Genomic DNA, 6,185 nt, shown 5'->3' on the forward strand with positions numbered 1-6,185 from the left:
AAATTACCAAGGGATCTGTGTCCAAGACGGGGAAATAGAGTTGAGGTACAGGTCACAAACAATCTAACTCAATGGCGCAGCAGGTTCGAGGGGCTGAATGGTCTTCTCCTGTCCCTGTGTTCCTGCAATGCTCAGCACACGGCTGGATGACAGGGAAAGGCATCAGACTGACTCCCAGACTGAAAATCGAAGGAGATCCCCGAGGATTGTCGGCCAAACTGAGCCTCTGAAGCAAAGCCAACAGCTGCCTCTCTCCCAGTACATTCAGATTGGGTTCGGAGAAGACCCGGCGAGTTCAGTCGGTCGAACATGAGACTCTTAATCTCAGGGGCGTGGGTTCGAGTCCCACGTTGGGCGGTTTGTGTTTTATTTCTCACAAACAGCTCCAGGTGCAAACTCTCATCAATTGTTAAAATCCAGTTCCATCATCGAACACTCCACTGAGCTGTGGGAAGAAAAATCATGAGCACGATCAAACATCCAGGTCCTTCCCGATTCTCACCATCCATTCCCTGCCCGTGGGTTATAACCCTCCAGGTTATCTCGTCAATTCAGGTTCATTTTTTGCTGTTGTTAAATATGGTGATATTTAGAAAATGTTCTGTTCAGAAAATGACAATTCTGAATCCATTGGTCTCTCTGATCCCTCCCGACCTCCCCTTACCCTCTGATTCTCCCTGAGTTCCTGATCTTCTCTCATACACTTTGTCTCTTTCCTTCTCCGATAGCCTCAGGGAGTCCATTATCCTCTTGGATACCTTGTCAGCGCCCCTCACACTCCCTGATACCCTCTGACACCCCTTCCCCTCTCTGAGCCCCCTCACACTCTCTGATACCCTCTGACACTCCCCTCCCCTCGCTGAGATCCCCTGACACTCTCTGATACCCTCTGACACTCTCTTACCCTCTCTGACATCCCCTGACACGCTCTGATACCCTCTGACACTCCCTTCCCCTCTCTGAGCCCCCTCACACTCTCTGATACACTCTGACACTCCCCTCCCCTCTCTGAGATCCCCTTACACTCTCTGATACTCTCTGACACTCCCCTCCCCTCTCTGAGATCCCCTTACACTCTCTGATACCCTCTGACACTCTCTTCCACTCTCTGAGATCCCCTTACACTCTCTGATACTCTCTGACACTCCCCTCCCCTATCTGAGATCCCCTTACACTCTGATACCCTCTGACACTCTCTTCCCCTCTCTGAGATCCCCTCACACTCGCTGATAGCCTCTGACACTCCCTTCCCCTCTCTGAGCCCCCTTACTCTCTCTGATACCCTCTGACACTCCCTTCCACTCTCTGAGATCCCCTTACTCTCTCTGATACCATCTGACACCCCCTCCCCTCTCTGAGATCCCCTTTAACTCTCTGATACCTTCTGACACTCCCGTCCCCTCTCTGAGATCCCCTTACACTCTCTGATACCCTCTGACACTCCCTTCCCCTCTCTGAGCCCCTTCACACTCTCTGATCCCCTCTGACACTCCCTTCCCCTCTCTGGGATCCCCTTACACTCTCTGATACCCTCTGACACTCCCTTCCCCTCTCTGAGCCCCTTCACACTCTCTGATCCCCTCTGACACTCCCTTCCCCTCTCTGGGATCCCCTTACACTCTCTGATACCCTCTGACATTCTCTTCCCCTCTCTGACATCGCCTCACACTCTCTGATACCCTCTGACACCCCTTCCCCTCTCTGGGATCCCGTTACACTCTCTGATACCCTCTGACACCCCTTCCCATCTCTGAGATCCCCTCACACTCTCTGATACCCTCTGACACTCTCTTCCCCTCTCTGAGATCCCCTTACACGCTCTGACAACCTCTGACACTCCCTTCCCCTCTCTGAGATCCCCTCACACTCTCTGATACCCTCTGACACTCCCGTCCTCTCTCTGAGATCCCCTCTCTCTCTCTGATACCCTCTGACACTCCCTTCCCCTCTCTGAGATCCCCTCACTCTCTCTGATACCCTCTGACACTCCCTTCCCCTCTCTGAGATCCCCTCACACTCTCTGATACCCTCTGACACCCCTTCCCCTCTCTGAGCCCCCTTCCCCTCTCTGAGATCCCCTTACACTCTCTGATAGCCTCTGACACTCCCGTCCTCTCTCTGAGATCCCCTTACACTCTCTGATACCCTCTGACACTCCTTTCCTCTCTCTGAGATCTCCTTACACTCTCTGATACCCTCTGACACCCCTTCCCCTCTCAGAGATCCCTTTACACTCTCTGATACCCCCTGACACCCCTTCCCCTCTCTGAGATCCCCTTGCCCTACTCCGGATCTCCTTTAGACTCCCTAATACATCCTTCGAAGATTTACAGGTCTGTCCTTCAATCTCGGATTTCGGCAGCTCTCTCTGTTGGGAGAATCCAGAATGAGGGGGCTTAATCTTCGAAGTAGAGTGAAACCACTCAGACGATAAATCAGGAAGCACTTTATCACAGAAAGTGCAGTAGAAATCTGGAACTCTCTTCAACAAAAAACTGTAGATGTTGGGTAAATTCATACTTTCAAGACTGAGATCGATAGGCCTTTCCCCGAGAGGGTATCAAGGGATCTGTGTCACAGGCGGGTAAATAGAATTGATGTACAGACCACCCCTGATCTAATTAAATGGAACCGCAGGTTCGAGGGGCTGGATAATCTTCTCCTGTCTCTTTGTTCCCAAATTTCTCAGCGCGGGGCTCGATGGCCAGTTTTTTTCCATCAAGTCTTAAATCCAATAAGGGTTCAGAAAACCCATTAATCTCCTTCTTGCCCAATGCAAAAGCGATGGACTCAGAAGACAAAGAGCAAGAAAGCCACATTTCAATCTCCAGTCAGATATTTCAGTGCTGAAAATTTGTCCGTGTGGTAATATGGCCGAGCAGTTTAAAGCACGATATTTAGGTTATATTTGTCTGCGGAGGCGAGAGTCCGAATCCCAGCATTTTTGGCAATGCTTATTTTAATCTATTCCACTATTGGTGTTGCCATGTGGTTCCTTCGACATGTGGTTCCAATAGCACATGAGACGTTTAAAGCAGCACTTTATTAGCAGGAGGGAGGCTGTGGTTTTGGAGTCACAAGCTTTGATTTTGATCCATCGACAAATTGTGGGATTGAACTGGAGCTTTAAACCAGCCCCTCAGGCCACTCAGACACCATACTTCCCATCGTGCACATCAGGGGGCAGTTTTACAGGAATAGAATTACCGCAAGCCAGAAAAGTACCTCCGAAGCACCAATGCTCGGACGGCATTGATGTGGTCGACATGGATTTTAGCAAGGCTTTTGACAAGGTCCTGCATGGCAGACTGGTCAGAAAAGTGAAAGCCCATGGGATCCAAGGGAAAGTGGCAAGTTGGATCCAAAATTGGCTCAGTGGCAGGAATCAAAGCGGAATGGTCGACGGGTGTTTTTGTGACTGGAATTCTGTTTCCAGTGGGGTTCCACAGGGCTCAGTACTACGTCCCTTGCTTTTTGTGGTATATTTCAATGATTTAGACTTAAATGTAGGGAACGTGATTAAGAAGTTTGCAGATGATACAAAAATTGGCCGTGGGGTTGATAGTGAGTACGGAAGCTGTGGTCTGCAGGAAGATATCAATGTGGGATGGAAAAGTTGCAAATGGAATTCAATCTGGAGAAGTGTGAGGTGATGCTTTTGGGCCGGACAAACAAGGCAAGGGAATACACAATAAATGGGAGGATACTGAGAGGTGCAGAGGAAATGAGGGACCTTGGAGTGCATGTCCACAGATCCCTGAAGGTAGCAGGACAGGTCGATAAGGTGGTTAAAAAGACATATGGGATACTTTCCTTTATTAGCCGAGGCATAGAATATAAGAGCAGGGAGGTTATGCTGGAACTGTGTAAAACACGATTGAGTGCTGTGTGCAGTTCTGGTCACCACATTACAGGAAAGATGTGATTGGACGAGAGAGGGTGCAGAGGAGATTTATGAGGATGTTGGCAGGTCTGAAGAATTTTAGCTCTGAGGAATGATTGGATCGGCTTGAACAGGAGAGGCGGAGGGGAGATTTAATTGAGGTGTATAAAACTATGAGGGGCAGAGATAGAGTGGATAGGAAGGACCTATTTCCCTCAGCAGAGAGGTCAATAACTGGGGGGAGGGGGGCATATATTTAAGATGATTGGTAGAAGGATTAGAGGGGAGCTGAGGAGATGGATTCAGCTCAGTGATCGATAATGAAACTCACACGTCCTGCTCATATTACATTCCAACCATTCACATCCATCTGGCTCAGTATTTATTTCTCTGCATCATATTCTGTTCGTGTTTCTCCTGATCATAGTAGGTACACAACAGCAGGAGGCCTTTCAGCCCATTGTGCCTGTGCTGGGCCTTTGAAAGAGCTATCCAATTAGGCACATTCCCATCCTCTTTCCCCGTAGCCCTGTAAATGTTTCCCTTGAAGTATTTATCCAATTTCCTGTTGGAAGTTACGATTGAATTTGCCTCCAATGTCCTTTCAGTCAATGCATTCCAGAACACTACAAACCGTTGCATAAAAAGTTTCCTGCTGTTGCCTCTGGCTCTTTTGCCGATCACCTTATTTCCGTGTCCTCCAGTTACCGAGACTTCTGCCAATCAGAACAGTTTATCTTTATTTATTTTCTCGAAACCCTTCATGATTTTGAACACCTCTATCAAATCTCTCCTTAACCTTCTCTGTTCTAAGGAGAACAACCCCAGCTTATCCAGTCTCTCCACATAACTCAAGTCCCTCATCCCTGGGACCATTCCAGTAAATCTCCTCTGCACCCTCTCTAAGGCCTTGACATCCTTCCTAAAGTGCAGTGCCCAGAATTGAACACAATACTCCAACTGAGGCCTAACCAGTGTTTTATAAAGGTTTATCATAACTTCCTTGCTTTTGTACTCTATGCCTCTGTTAATAAAGCCCAGGATCCCATATTCTTCTTCAACAGCCTTCTCAACTTTCAAATATTTGTGTGCATCAGAACAGAAGAAATAGGAGCAGGAGGAGGCCAATCGGCCCCTTGAGCCTGCTCCGCCATTAAATAAGATCATGGCTGATCTGATCCTAACCTCAAATTTAAATTCATGTCCAATTTCCTGCCCGCTCCCCATAACCCCTAATTCCCTTTACTTCCAGGAAACTGTCTATTTCTGTTTTAAATTTATTTAATGATGTAGCTTCCACAGCTTCCTGGGGCAGCAAATTCCACAGACCTACCACCCTCTGAGTGAAGAAGTTTCTCCTCATTTCAGTTTTGAAAGTGCAGCCCCTTATTCTAAGATTATGCCCCCTCGTTCCAGTTTCACCCATCCTTTGAAACATCCTAACCGCATCCACCTGATCAAGCCCCTTCATAACCTTATATGTTTCAATAAGATCGCCTCTCATTCTTCTGAACTCCAATGATAGAGTCCCAATCTACTCAACCTCTCCTCATATGTCCACCCCCTCATCCCCGGGATTAACCGAGTGAACCTTCTTAGTACTGCCTCCAGAGCAAGTATTTTCTTAAGTCTGGACACCAAAACTGTATGCAGTATTCCAGGTGCGGTCTCACCAATACCTTATATAACTGCAGCAATACCTCCCTGTTTTTGTATTCTATCCCCCTAGCAATAAAAGCCAACATTCCGTTGGCCTTCTTGATCACCTGCTGCAACTGCACACTAACTTTTTGATTTTCTTGCACTCGGACCCCCAGAACCCCTTTGGACTGCAGTACTTTCCAGTTTCTTGCCATTAAGATAATAACTTGCTCTCTGATTTTTCCCGCCAAGGTGCATAACCTCACATTTTCCAATATTGTATTGCATCTGCCAATTCTCCGCCCACTCACCCAGCCAGTCTATGTACCTTTGTCGTTTTTTTATGTCCTCCTCACTCTCTAATTTCCCTCCCATCTTTGTATCATCTACAAATCATCGACATATACCCCCAGTTCTCTCTGTTCCTGCACCCCCTTTAAAATTGTACCATTTAGTTTATATTGCCTCTCCTCATTCTTCCTACCAAAATGCATCACTTCACACCTCTCTGCATTAACTTTCATCTGCCATGTGTCTGCCCATTTCACCATTCTGTCTCTGTCCTCCTGAAGTCTGTTACTATCATCCTCATTGTTTGCTACATTTCCAAGTTTTGTGCCATCCACAAACTTTGATATTATACTCTGTGCCCAAGTCGAGA

The 6,185-nt window shown here is 47.5% G+C and overlaps 1 non-coding gene across 1 annotated transcript; it reads left to right on the forward strand.

The window, feature by feature from the left end:
- The first annotated feature begins 284 nt into the window (after positions 1–284).
- Positions 285–357, forward strand: trnak-cuu (transfer RNA lysine (anticodon CUU)). The gene has a single exon. It is a non-coding gene; the product is annotated as a tRNA-Lys (tRNA).
- The last annotated feature ends 5,828 nt before the right edge of the window (positions 358–6,185 follow it).

Source organism: Heptranchias perlo, chromosome 42, assembly GCF_035084215.1.
Source record: "Heptranchias perlo isolate sHepPer1 chromosome 42, sHepPer1.hap1, whole genome shotgun sequence".
NCBI lineage: Eukaryota > Metazoa > Chordata > Chondrichthyes > Hexanchiformes > Hexanchidae > Heptranchias > Heptranchias perlo.